The following is a 13,107-nucleotide window of genomic DNA, read 5'->3' on the forward strand; positions in this document are numbered from 1 at the left end:
AAATAAACATTGAAAAAAAAATTTTTTTAATAAAAAATAAAAAATAAAAAATAAAACCAGAAGTCCAAGGCAGACTCTCTGGGAAGTCAGGCACCTGGTGCTCTCTGGCCAACAGAAGTCTGCAGCGTATTCATTCTCTGGAGACGGCAAACCAAGGACTTTGACTGGAGTGCCAGGCCCAGCTGAGAAAAATCGAGTCCATGTTTACTGAATACTGAAGCAGGGGTCCCCAACCCTTTCCCCCAACTCAGCTCTCACAACAAGGGTGGCTTGACTCATCTTTCAGGCAGACTGGAAGATGCCTCTTTGAAGAAAGTGAAACATTTCATGAAGCACCTAAAAAGATGATCCTGGGAGAGGGTCCCCAATAGCTAGTGTACCCAGACTGAACTGACCGGACCCAGCTATGAGCTCAGACTTCCAATCGGCCTTTTCTCCCTACTCTTACTCTGGAGCAGAAAGCCAAGAATGACCAGATATCTGATAAGTCCTCTGATAGGGATGATAAAGACCCAAACAAAAGGAAAAGGGCAGCTTAAAGGAAACAGAAACTTTGCAAAGATAAGAAAACTCCGAAAAATATATCAACAAATACTCTGAGGGCTACAAGAAAGTATTGCATCCTTGAAGCAAACCAAAAAAAAGAAAAAAAAAAAGGATGTCATTAAAACAATAAAATGAAATGTAACAATCAAAAAACTAAGAAAAAGGTCTTGATTATTAAAAACAGTTTAGCAAAATAAGAAAATTGATTGAAGGCATACAAGACTGAGTTAAGGGAATCCTCAGAAAGTGAAGATAAAAATAGGTAATAAAAAAAATCCCAAATAGTAAAAGTACCAGAGAGAACAGAAAGTGTAGAAAAATATCACCACTGAAATAATTCAAGATGATTTCTCAAAACTGAAAGATACATTACCAGACAGAAACGGCCCACCCAGTGCCCAGCATAATATAAAGAGAACCTCATGTTCGTGTATCGTTTTGAAATTTCAGAAAACCGGGGACAAAAAGAACTTCCTACTAGTTTATAGTTACATGTAAAAGATTATGAATCAGAATGGACTGCTTACCAGCAATACTAGAAGCCAGGAGACAAGCAATCCAAAGTTTAAAAGAAAATAGTTTGCAACCTAGAATTTGACATCCAGCCAAACTATGGGCCGAGTGTGAGCACAGAAAAAAGAATTTTCAGACCAAAAAGTCTCAAACCACTTCTCTCCCATGAGCTCTTTCTCAAGAAGTTACTGGAAGATAACCTCCATCAAGATGAGACAGCAAGGGCACCTGGGTGGCCTAGTCAGTTAAGCATCAGTCCCGGGAGTTCGAGTCCCGCATCAGACTCTGTGCTGATAGCTCGGAGCCTGGAGCCTGCTTCGGATTCTGTGTCTCCCCCTCTCTCTGCCCCTCTCCCACTCGCACTCTGTCTTTCTCTCTCTGTCTCAAAAACAAAGTAAACATTTAAGAATTTTTTTTTTTAAAGATGAGAGAGCAAATCAGAATGACATTTCTGATGGAGATCCAACAGAGAGGGGAGATAAAGGAGGGTGAACAGAGATCCTGGGTGAACAACTCTGCACATGCATATGGGATGACCTCCCAGACTGGAACAATGGGACCAAGGACATGCTGAGGGCCCTCATCACCAAGCTCTCTGGAGCCCACCACACCTAGTTTTTAACCTGACATCAGAACACTGGCCTGAGCCTATCTCAGAATCTCATGTACTTGGTTCATCTTGACCATGAACTTGACCATGAAATTGCTGCCCTCACCTCTTCAGCCTACTCGTCACCCCATAGAACTGTTCTATTCGACCGACTGCCAAGGGCTAAGGATGGTAATGAGGACCTCAGACGTAAAAACAGACAGCAGTTCTGTCCGCCAACACACCCCTCCAGATGGTTAGTACCTGATACATATTACAACCCTGGGAAAGTCAGGGACCTGAATAACCGAAAGTCAGATTACTCTGGTGAGGAAGGAAGGAGAAGCCCCTGGCGGAGAGCACAGGGAGCCCTTGAGGGAGCAACCTTCTATTTCCTAACCTGGGCACTAGATGTTTTTCCTCCTGTTTAGAGACCTCCCCTTCCATGTTCTTTCTCTGCAAAGTGATGTACTTCATTTTACAGAGAAAATCATAACTGTTTATATTTATAAAGTAATATACATTTTGTGAGATGTGGGTATGCCTTCTGTAAAAACTTTGAGAATCTTCGTTTTGCACTTTCACAGTGTCAGGCAAAAATTATATTACCTCGTAAAAAGTGGCGTGAAGACCAGATGAAATTAAGTCGGGAACTAGAAGGTCCCCCATCTCTGACTGCAGGCCTAAGTCTAGAGTCATGAGAGTCTTAGGAGGCATAAAAGTTAAGGACTGAGAGCCTGGGCTCTGGGTGGACTATCTGGGTTTGATTCCTACCTCTACCAACAAGGCAACCTCCAGCAGGTACTTACCATGCACAGCCTCAGTTTCCCCACTTGTAAAATGGGAATAATCATAGTACCTACCTCTCACTGTAAGAAGTAAATTAACACATGTACAACACATGAAACAATGCCTGACATATACTAAGTGCTCAGTTTTATTACTATTATATAGATAAGCAACTGTCTTACTATGCATGGCAACTATCTTTCTACAGAAGAAGTTATTTCCATCGAAGAAATCCATGAGTGTGGGGACTCACTGTGGTCAGCCCTTCTCCTCATGGCCTCCTGGTGTTCCACAACTACCACCATCTTCTAGTCAGTGGCTGCTCGAAGATGCAGGTTGGATGAAGCAGGTGGCCTTTGCAACAAATTGTCCAAGCCTTTTCACACTTGGGACTGGGACATGGTTCCCTAAAAATGGCAAACTTGGCTTGCAGGTGGGCTGTCAAACAGCATAGCTGCCTCCTTCACCAACTAGCATCAGCCAGCTCACAGGGGTGAGCAACCACTTTGCTGTAAACACGAGTCACACATGGGCCTTGGGCAGCAGTGGAGTATAGGGCAAACAGCACTGGATGGGGCGCTGGGAGAACTGGCTTGCAACTGTGGCTCTGTGTGACCCAGAAAAGGTGACTCAACCTCTCTGTGCCTAAGTTTCCTCACCCACAGGATCAGGCACATCACCCAGATTCAACATACTGAAGTTCAAGGAATCTAGGCACATGTCAGCTTTCCCTTCAATACCATATAATTAGTGTAGGGGTAAGAGAAGACACTCATAGGACAGTGAGGCTGCTGAAAACACAGCCCATCATCCAAAACTGACTGCAGTGCTGGTGGTGACCTGCTTGGGCTTCCATTCCCATGTCTAGGCAGAGCCCATAACAACGTTATCACTTTTTAAAACATACATCTAAACTAATTCCTATTGCAGACAATTGGCAGGTGCCCAATTAATAGATTATTCCACCAGACAGTTGAATGCATTGGCCATTGGTCAAAAATGAGGTCACCACAATCCTATGTGCTATAACTGGAAAAGCCTAATGAAAAACAATTGTCTATTTTTTAACAAATAGGAATCCATATTCCCATATCCCTTAATTTGCCTTGCTTGGTGTGTGGTTCAGGAGCAAAGGAAGATTTTGTTCAAGGTCAAGTTGGCTTTGCTCTTTGACTCCTTTGTTGTGCGTTTGACTGTCCATGCATGTTTCACATCAGCAAATCCCCAGCCGGATTCCAGCTGACCTACAGGAATTTCTAGCCAACATTGCCAGATCCCTGGTCTTTCTCTCAAACCTGCACAGTCGGAAAGAACGGGTCAGGAGACTCCTGTCCCAGCCATCTGGACACACATGCTCAGTGGATATGCATAATATGAAGCACATGTGCTTTCTCAAAAAAAATTTTTTTTTTTCCTAAGGGATACAGAGCTGTTATTAACAGAGCCTGTGGCATCCTTCCAGCACACAGACATTCCCAGACAAAACCATCCGGGCTGACCTGCTGCAGGTAAGATCTGCACTCTGATTTTACCAGTGATTCATCTACACTCTTTCGTCGAGCATTTAATGCCTCTCCAAGCATCTCCACTCCTTGCAAACAAAAAATCCAGGAGGAAAACTTTCAAAGCCAGTTTCTTCTCAGCTGCAACCCTTCCTTCCTTCCTCCTTCCCAAGACTGTCTGACTGAACTCGCAACCTGACCCCACCCTGGGCTGGGCCCTCCACACAGGCATTGTGGCTTCTCTTGCCAGCTGCAGCCTGTGCAGACAGAATACCTGGGAACTGCTGCCAAAACAGGAAGGTCGGCGCCTCTCAGAAGGGAGGCCTGGGGAGTATCCGTCTCCTAGGTGACTACAGATAAGAGATGAAGGGGCCAGGGCTTTCCACACCTCCAGTCACATTCCAGAGCCTTTCCCTTGTACCCTCAGTCTATCTGATTCATTCTTCATTCATTCACTCAGCAAACATACTGAGCACCTGCTGATATAAAGCCCTGTTCTGGAGCTGGGGACAAAAGGGGATTGAGATGTCTGTCTGTCTCCAGGGGCACCAATGTTGCTGTGACAGGCCTCTTGGTTTAGGGGCAGCCCTGGACACCTTGGACTTCTCAGGAGCCCCCGGTGAAACCACCTCTCTGCACTCCCACCAGTAGAGTCCCGAAGATAACATGACAAACAAGGCAACGGAGGGTTTGGGTAGGGGACTGGGCAGTAGATGATGCAGCCCCAGCCCCACCTCCTGGGCCTCATCTCTCCCTGAGCACAACAATATGGCTTCCAGAAATTAGGTCCACTTTCTGGTCCCAAGGACACATCTTGTCACAACCAATTGGAAGGTTGGCCGTGCTAATTGGCATACCTGTTGGGCTCTGATCTGGCGCGTGAATAAACCTTTCAAGCCTAAATCATCAACACCGCCTGAGTCTGCAAAAAGCCTTCAAAAGCCTGCTCATTACCAGTCTACAATGGAGCAAGTCTTTAACTGGAGAGCAACTAACTTTTATCCATCATGGCAAAATCTGTGTTTTGCAAAGGGGGATTAGGGCAGTAATGAGGACCCCAGGCTGAGCCAGAAACCCCAGTATAGTAGCCCATTCAAAGGATCCAGCCATGAATAGCGGTAGAGGGAAAGAGAGAAGTTCAGAGTAGGAAACCAGGATATGAAGGGGGTGGGGGGAAAGGAGTCAGAAAGGGATGGAGAGAAAGGAAAAGAAGATAGGAAAAATCTAAAAGAGGGCTGCTTCCCATCCCTTTTACCATGGCCACAAATTCCAGCAGATGGTCGGCTGTCCCCACTAGGGATCCTGTGGTCCTGTTCCTTTCTGAATTAGCAAAACTTTCCAAGGAGTCACCTAAGAAAGTGCAGAAACTCTCACCTCTGCTGGGGTCAGACTGCCTGAGACCAACAATATGGAGGACTGAGGGCTGAGCAGTCTGGGAGCCAGGCCTCACCCCTGCATTCGCCAGGAAGAGGAATGGGGCCTGAGGACCCAGGAAGGAGCACCAGGTCCTATCCTGATTGACATCATGCCCTGCCCTGAATTGGATCCTGGTCAGCTGACCTTGTCTATTCCCACAGTGCCGGAGGGATTCGGGAACCATGTTTTAGCCACTTCAGTACCTGGTTCTGGCTCCTCACCTAGCCTCATAGTCCTCTGTCTCGTTCCTGCTTCCCCTTCAAGCGCTGACCCATAATATCTCTGATCATGTATGGGAAGGCCCAGCCAAAACTAACAGGTTCTCAGATGCCCTTGATCTAAAGGAGAAGGTGAGCAGTAAAGGATTTGGTGGAGGAGAATGGCTCCATCACCCTTGTTCAAGGGCATGCCAGACCACCATGGAATAGTGCTTTAGAGTCAGGAGCTCTGGGTTCCAATTTTGGCTAAGCCACTTACTCTGCAATCTTAGGAAAGTTGCATAACATCTCAGGGCTTCAATGTTCTTGTCTGTAAAATGGGAATAACCATCCCACCCATATCACTAGGTTGCTTTAAGGTTTAATTAGAACGATATATGGGAACACCTGGGTGGCTCAGTCGGTTGAGTGTCTGACTTTGGCTCAGGTCATGATCTCATAGTTTGCGAGTTCAAGCCCCACATCGGGCTCTATGCTGTCAGCTCAGAGCCTGGAGCCTGCTTCGGATTCTGTGTCTCCTTCTCTCTGCCCCTCCCCCGCTCACACTCCTCCCTCTCTCTCTCTCTCTCTCAAAGATAAACAAACATTAAGAAAAAAATTTTTTAAAGAATAATATATGTAAAGTGCCTGACATAAAGTTGGCACTCATTATAATTTTCCCACATACATCCATACACACGAATAAGCAGGTTTTGTGACACATAGGGCCCTTAGCTGAGTGCTAGCCAAATGAGACAGGCAGAGGAAGGAGGAGCCAGTCTCTGTCCTGAGCCCCCTCTTAGGGCAATGAATTCTTTGGTCTTGTCTCCAGGATTCTGCCAGTCTGAGCAGTATGACACGTGGCCTCACCACTGTCTGGCTCTTACTCCACTGAGTTTGTGTTAGACAGCAAAGCAGATGCTATATGAGCAGGGAGCCAGACAGGGGTTCTCGACCCTGGGTGTACAGTAGAATCACCTGGAAAGTTAGAAAATACAGCCCAATAGGTCCCGCCCATCGGTGCTGGGTGACTTGGTCTGGGGTGGGGCTCCCCTGTCACTTCTAATGTGCAGGCAGCGTTGAGACCCCTACCAGGGATAGAGGCTGGGTCATCGGTTATTCCAAGAAGACTCTATTCCACTCTGCTGGACCAGGGAGGGCTGAGTCCCGAGGCCTGGCTTCTCAAAACTTACTTCACTTCTCTGGGTTCTTGCATCTGTGAGATGGAGAAAATAACCCAGCCCAGCCTCCTTATCTGTGAGGGTCTCATGAGATGGTGGGTGTGAAAGCTTTCAGTACAGCATCACCTACTTGACCACCGTGTAAGTAAAATGCCAATGCCAGGATACCATAGACCATTCTACACAAAGGAGTCGTGCTTCCTCCTAGTACCTCTGTGGGCAGAGAGGAAAGACTGAGCGAGCTACCCTGGGACAAGGCTCCCTGGCCCTCAGAGGCCAGAAAACAAACAGCCAGAATCACGACTCCACACAGAGGCCACCTGGGGCACTGCAAGGCCTTCCAGGCAGGCCTTGCTCCCAGGCTTTGGAAAACCCTTCCCAGCAAAGCTATACAGAGATGCCCTCCCACCACAGGGGGAAAGGAGCCCACAAGGAAGGCTCAGGAAGACACGTGGCTGGGAAGATGATGCTACAGAGTCATGATGGTAGCTGGGCCACTGTCTTCATCTCAGGAAGAAAAAGGGGCCCTAGGGAAGATGTTCCAGAGTGGGGGCACAGATGTGCCATCTGCACCTGCTGGCACCAGAAGAGGTCGCAGTCCGCATCACCATCTTTCCCTTAGTGTGCGCATTCCTGCACAAATATTTACTGAACTACTATATGCCGGGCACTGTGCATCCCAGGGACACCACAAACCTTATCCTCAGTACCCCAAGTGCAGGCTGAGTGCAAGCTCCAGGGAAGCAGCCAAAACATTCATGTGTTTGTTATATCCTGAATGGACCAGGAAACAGTCGTCGGAAGAGATTATGGGGTATGTTCTTTGGTAAAGAATATTAATCTTTAGGATACTTGCGTTGTATGTTAGGAATTCTATCAGAGAGGATTTGTTGTTGTTTAATACGGAAAAGTGAAAAAAAAAAAAAAAGCCTCTTCTGTGAATTAAATTCCATCTTAGTATAAGTGTGGTGCTATTGGCTTCAAAATCGGCATGCTGTCCCCAAGCGCCAGCCCATCCCGGTGCTTCATCTCCAGGCCTGACTGCCCCTGGGAGCCCTCGGCCACCACACATCGCTGCCTTCTAGTCGTCTCCACTTGGACCTCACTTGAACTCTTATGCTGACTTCTCCCTCTCCCCCACATCTATTCCTGCCAGATTCCTCCCAGATCCCAGTAGCGCGAAGCCATCAGCCAGTCAGCCTCGTATCAGACACGTCGCTCCACTCTGCCTCATCTCTACATCCCACCCTGCCATTTCATCTGTCTTTAACCTACCCCCTTTCCTGTCTCCAGAGGCTCTGGAGCATCACTGCTTTCCCAGATCACTGCAACAGCCTCTCAAGTAAGTTTCCTGCCTCCGTCCTCCACCCCTACCCCAAGCCACTGGTTTTCCATACCGTGGCCAGAGCAGTTTTCTAAAATGGAAAACTTATGTCACATTTCCCACTGCCACAAGACAAAGCCCAGGCCCCTAAGCGTGACAGCCCAGGCTTTCAGGAGCTGGCTCCACGTGCTCTGCAGGCTCCTCTTCACACGTGCCACTCGGGGCTCTCTCGTTTTCCCAAGCACAGCAGGCTCCTGGGTCTTTGCATGAACTGCAAGATGTGCTTCCTTCTCTTCTTCCTCTGGCTAAATCCTGTACTCCTTTAGCACTCAGAGCTCAGCAGGACTCTGCTCTGGAAAGTCTTCCTTGACTCAAGCTGGACTGGGAGTCCCCCCACCCCAAAATCCTTGTCACAGGACTTGTCACTTAATAACCGTTTACTTGTCTGGGTCTCCTGGGACGCCGTAAGAGTTAAAATGAAAGAAATGGCAAGGCATGACCTACCGTGAACAAATCTCAAAAATATGGGAAAAGCAAACTGCAAAACCATTCAATCATCCACACTATTTAAACATTTACCAGGTGAGTGGGTCCATACGGTATGATAAAATGTGTGTAAAACTTTCAAACACTGAACAATAATAGAGATCAACGGTGGTATCAACATACGTTAGAAAAATAAAAACACACGGGAGAGACAAATATCAGACTCAGGATGGTGGTCGCCGGGGGGAGAAAAGGGAGTGGAGCAAAGTACTACTTAAATTGTACCTGTAACACTTTACACGTTTTTATTTTTAAGAGAGTTCTGAAACAAAACTGGCAAAATATCATCCATTAAATTTGGGGGATGGGTAGATGAGAATCTGTTACATTATTTCCTGTATATTTGAAATATTTCATCAGTACATTTTTTAAAACTTTTAATGAGGAACCAGAGTCTCCAATGCCCTCGTTAACATCCTGGGGGGCCTGAGCACACCGCTGTGGCTGCCCGCCCCACCACACAATCAAAAATGCAATCCGGTGTCGTAAACACTTTTATCCTCACTTTTGCCAATGAGAAAACCAAGGCTCAGAACAGGTAACCTTGCTCAAGCCCACCAGAGGCTTCTAGATTTCAGACCATATTCTTTGTATACAATTCCTACTATTTCATCCAAGAGAGAGCACCTATGTCAAACAGAGTATGTAGAGAGAATCTAGATGTAGGAACAGGGCTGTATTCATATGTATTTATGACCCAGTGAGTGGAGACATTTCTGGGAGAAGAGGGTGCAGGAAGGTGCAGAGTTGGAGATGCAACCAAACAAGTAATTTGGGGCTAGCCCGTGAAACTCAGTTAATACAAACCCACTAGGTTTGGACTCTGTCCTATAGGCAATAGAAGGCCGCTGGAAATGTTTAAGCTGGAGAGTAACCTAAGCAAAGCATGGTTTTAGGAAAAGTAATCTGGCTTCAGTGTACAGGAGGGTTGGTTGCCCATAGGAGATAGGTAGAATCAACCAAAAGGAAGTTCCTGGAAGGATAAATTCAGATCTGGAAATCATCTAAGTGCCCCACATAAGAAGTGGCCTCTGCTGATCTAAGGGGAGAATTGTTGGGTTGAAAAGGGTAGGAAGGTTTAAGCTACACAGAGAAATAAAAGTTCACTCCAGCTTTCCAGGCATGGGGAAATGGTGTAGACATTTGGGAGATAACCTAATTATTTGCTTATTGAGTTTTTGTCAGGTGTTTGTTTTGTTTTGTTTTGTTTTGTTTTGTTTTGTTTTGTTTTGTTTTGTTTTGTTTTGGCTAGGGGGTGAGGAGGAGAAGATAAATAAAGGGAAGAGGAAAAAATGCAAGACTTCAGTTTTGCTTCTAATTCAAGGTGATGCTCAGACATCCAGGGAGAAATGGAATGGCAGTTGGTGACATGGGAGCTCCATCCAAGAAAGCTGAGGAAGCAGACGACAGCAGCAGTGGTGCTGGCAGGATCCCTCTGAAGAAGACAGCACAGAGAAAAGCAGCGCTGACAACTGACCCGTGGTCCCCTGCCTGTGTCCAGGACAGGAAGACGCAGAAAAGAGTCAAGGCAGCATTGTGTTGAAGAAGAAATGGGAAGAGACTGATTCCAGTCAGCACAGGTGGTTGCCGTAGTCTGAAGGTTTGTGTACCCTCCCCTCCAAATTCATATGTTGAAGCCTAATCCTCAGTGCTATGGTATGTGGAGGTGGGCCTTTGGGATGTGATTAGGTCATGAGGGTGGAGTCTTCTTGAATGGGATCAGTGCCCTTATAAAGGAGGCCTCAGAAAGTTTCCTTGCCCTCTGGTCACATGAGGACACAGTGAGAGGACAGCCTTCTACAAACTAGGAAGCAGGCCCTTGCAAGACATTACATCTGCCAGTGCCTTGATTTTGGATTTCCAGCCTCCAGAACTGTGAAAAATAAATGTCCATTGTTTATAAGCCACCCGGTCTAGGGTATTTTGTTATAGCAGCCTGAGTGGACTGAGACAGTGGTCAGTGGTGCAAGGGGGTCAGGTATAAGTAATGAGCAAAGGTTCTGGATTTAAAGACCAAGAGGTCATTGGAACCTCAAGTACAGCATTTTCAGCAGATGGCAGAGTCAGCCATGCCTGACCCTTGATCTTTTAATAGCTCCTAACAGCAAGCTGGCCTTACAGCTGGGCATAGGCAGACCCGGATCCCACCCGCCAGACTCAGCACATGAACCTGTGCCTGCCCAAGCCATGCACCGAGCAATAGCCCCCTCCCACGGATGGCAGGGTACCCAGGCAGAGCAGAGCATGTGAAGTGGACTGGAGGAGACTACAGACCCATGCAAAGCAGCCATCCTCCTAGATAACCAAAAAGTTAAGCTTGGAGATGCATAATTTCATTTTTAAATGCAGAACATAGAATTAAAATGTGCCACATGTCACTTTATTTTCTAAAATGTATTTTATCTATATTTGCCTGACTTCTATGGCAATAAAATCATTTTGGCATGACACACATCTTACATAAATGAAAATATAATCCAACAAAATGGCATTTTAGGAGCCTTAAGCCAAACAAATGTTTGAGAGGGCCTTGTTTAAATTAAGTTGCCGTGCTATTTAGCTTTTTACAGTAATGTAGCTGTGTCTCCACAGAGCCTTGTGCAAGGATGCTGTTTTGGAAGAGACAGGATGGGAGATGGGGAGAGGGAGAGGGGCCTGTGCTGACTGCTTGCAGGCCAAGGAGTCAAGAAGTGAGAAAATGGAGACGATGAGTGGGATCCATTTTTATAGGCAGCATGGAGACGAAATGAGAGACATGACATAGTGGCTTGAGATGCAGGATGAGGTGTGACATAGGAGCCTGAGTGCAGGGAAGGATGCACCAGGTGAAAGACACCAGACTAAATGAAAGTCTGCACCCTGACCATGAGTCCGCCAGCCCTGTTCCTCTGCCCTGTTCCCAGCACTGTGGCAGCCAGGCTTGTCCGAGGCAGGAGACTGGAGAGTTCTCTGGAAGACACTAACTGTACCAGAGGAAAGACCTACAGAAACTCACATTTGGGAGACTTGGGTGAAACAGCCCAGTGTGCCACACCATCACCCCACAGTGAAGCCTCCCACCACAACTGCCACCTCCGCTACATAGACCTTCCAATGGCTGACCAGTGCCTCCTTATTAAAAATGAATGGGGGCACCTGGGTGGCTCAGTCGGTCAGTTGAGCATCCCAACTCTTGGTTTTGGCTCAGGTCATGTTCTCATGGTTCACGAGAGCCCCAAGACGGGCTCTGTGTTGACAGTAAGGAGTCTGCCTGGGATCCTCTCTCTCCTTCTCTCTCTGCCCCTCACCCTTCCCCAACATTGTGCGCACAGGTGCATGTGTGTGCACACTCTCTCTCAAAACAAATAAATAAACTTTAAAAATAAATAAATAAATAAATAAATAAATAAATAAATAAATAAATAAATATAAATGAATGAACAGGGGCACCTGGGTGGCTTAGCTGGTTGAGTGTCAGACTCTTGATTTCACTCAGGTCATGATCTCCCAGTTATAGGATTGAGCCCTGTGTCAGGCTCCACACTGGGCACTAAGCCTGCTTCGGAGTCCCTCCCTGCCCCTTCCCCACTCATTCTCTCTCTGTCTCTGTCTCTCTCTCTCAAAATAAATAAACTTTAAAAAAGAAAAAAAAAAAAAAAGAATGAACAGCCAGGGACTACCAGACATTGAAGAAAGCTTGCATCACTTCACACAGAGAACAAAAAAGATAATAGAAATAAGGAAATGCAGAAAAAAACGGATAATGTTGAGAACAGAAGAAAATTTGACAAGGAAAAAAAACTCCTATAAGTTATAGCCTAAAAGAATCAAAATGAGATATTATATTCATAAAACAAGATTCTCAAATTATCAAAGAACAACAAAGAGCTCTTGGAAATTAAAGCTAGTCAAAATGAAAAATTTACTACATTAGAAATAAAGTTGAAGAACTCTCCCATAGAGATGGAAAAAAGGAATATGCTAGAGAAGAGAGAAGATGAAAATAATAATAATAACAGGAGGTTCAAGCCAGGAGCTCTAATATCCAAGTATTCAGAATTCAAGGAAAAAATTAAAAATTAAAAAAGAAAAAACAAAGGGGAAGAAATTGTCAAAGAAATAATTTGAAAATTCCATATCGAAAGTGCCCCAGGTCAACAAATAGCAATTTTCATCACGAAATCTTAGAACCTCAAGGGAAAAGGGAAGGTTCTGAAGCACCTGAAGAAGAGAAGGAGGTCACTTACCAGGAGCAGAAATCCAAATAGCACCAAACTCCTGGATGCTGCTGAATGCCAGAAGGTAGAGCAATGACTTCAAAATTCTATGGGAAGTGATTTTCAGCCTAGATTTTTATATCTCCTACCAATCACTCCTACCCAAGTGACATTTTCCATCCTAGACAGAAGAGGATGATTTGGGATCCAGACAGTAGGGACAGCACCTGGGAGAAGTGAGGGCAAGTACCAACAGCTGTGATCCTGGCCTGATATCATCCATCCAGAAGGAAGGTGAGGATGGGGTT

General features: G+C 46.0%; 1 protein-coding gene and 1 long non-coding RNA gene across 5 annotated transcripts in view; one reads left to right on the forward strand and one right to left on the reverse strand.

The window, feature by feature from the left end:
- The window catches only part of SLC12A8 (solute carrier family 12 member 8), a 141,918-nt gene that overhangs the window by 82,203 nt on the left and 46,608 nt on the right, over window positions 1–13,107 (reverse strand). The gene's annotated exons all lie outside the window — the stretch shown is intronic.
- On the forward strand, window positions 49–10,510 carry LOC111562248. Its single transcript, XR_006585116.1, has 3 exons — window positions 49–1,904; window positions 3,857–3,945; window positions 9,928–10,510. It is a non-coding gene; the product is annotated as an uncharacterized LOC111562248 (long non-coding RNA).

Source organism: Felis catus, chromosome C2, assembly GCF_018350175.1.
Source record: "Felis catus isolate Fca126 chromosome C2, F.catus_Fca126_mat1.0, whole genome shotgun sequence".
Taxonomy (NCBI): domain Eukaryota; kingdom Metazoa; phylum Chordata; class Mammalia; order Carnivora; family Felidae; genus Felis; species Felis catus.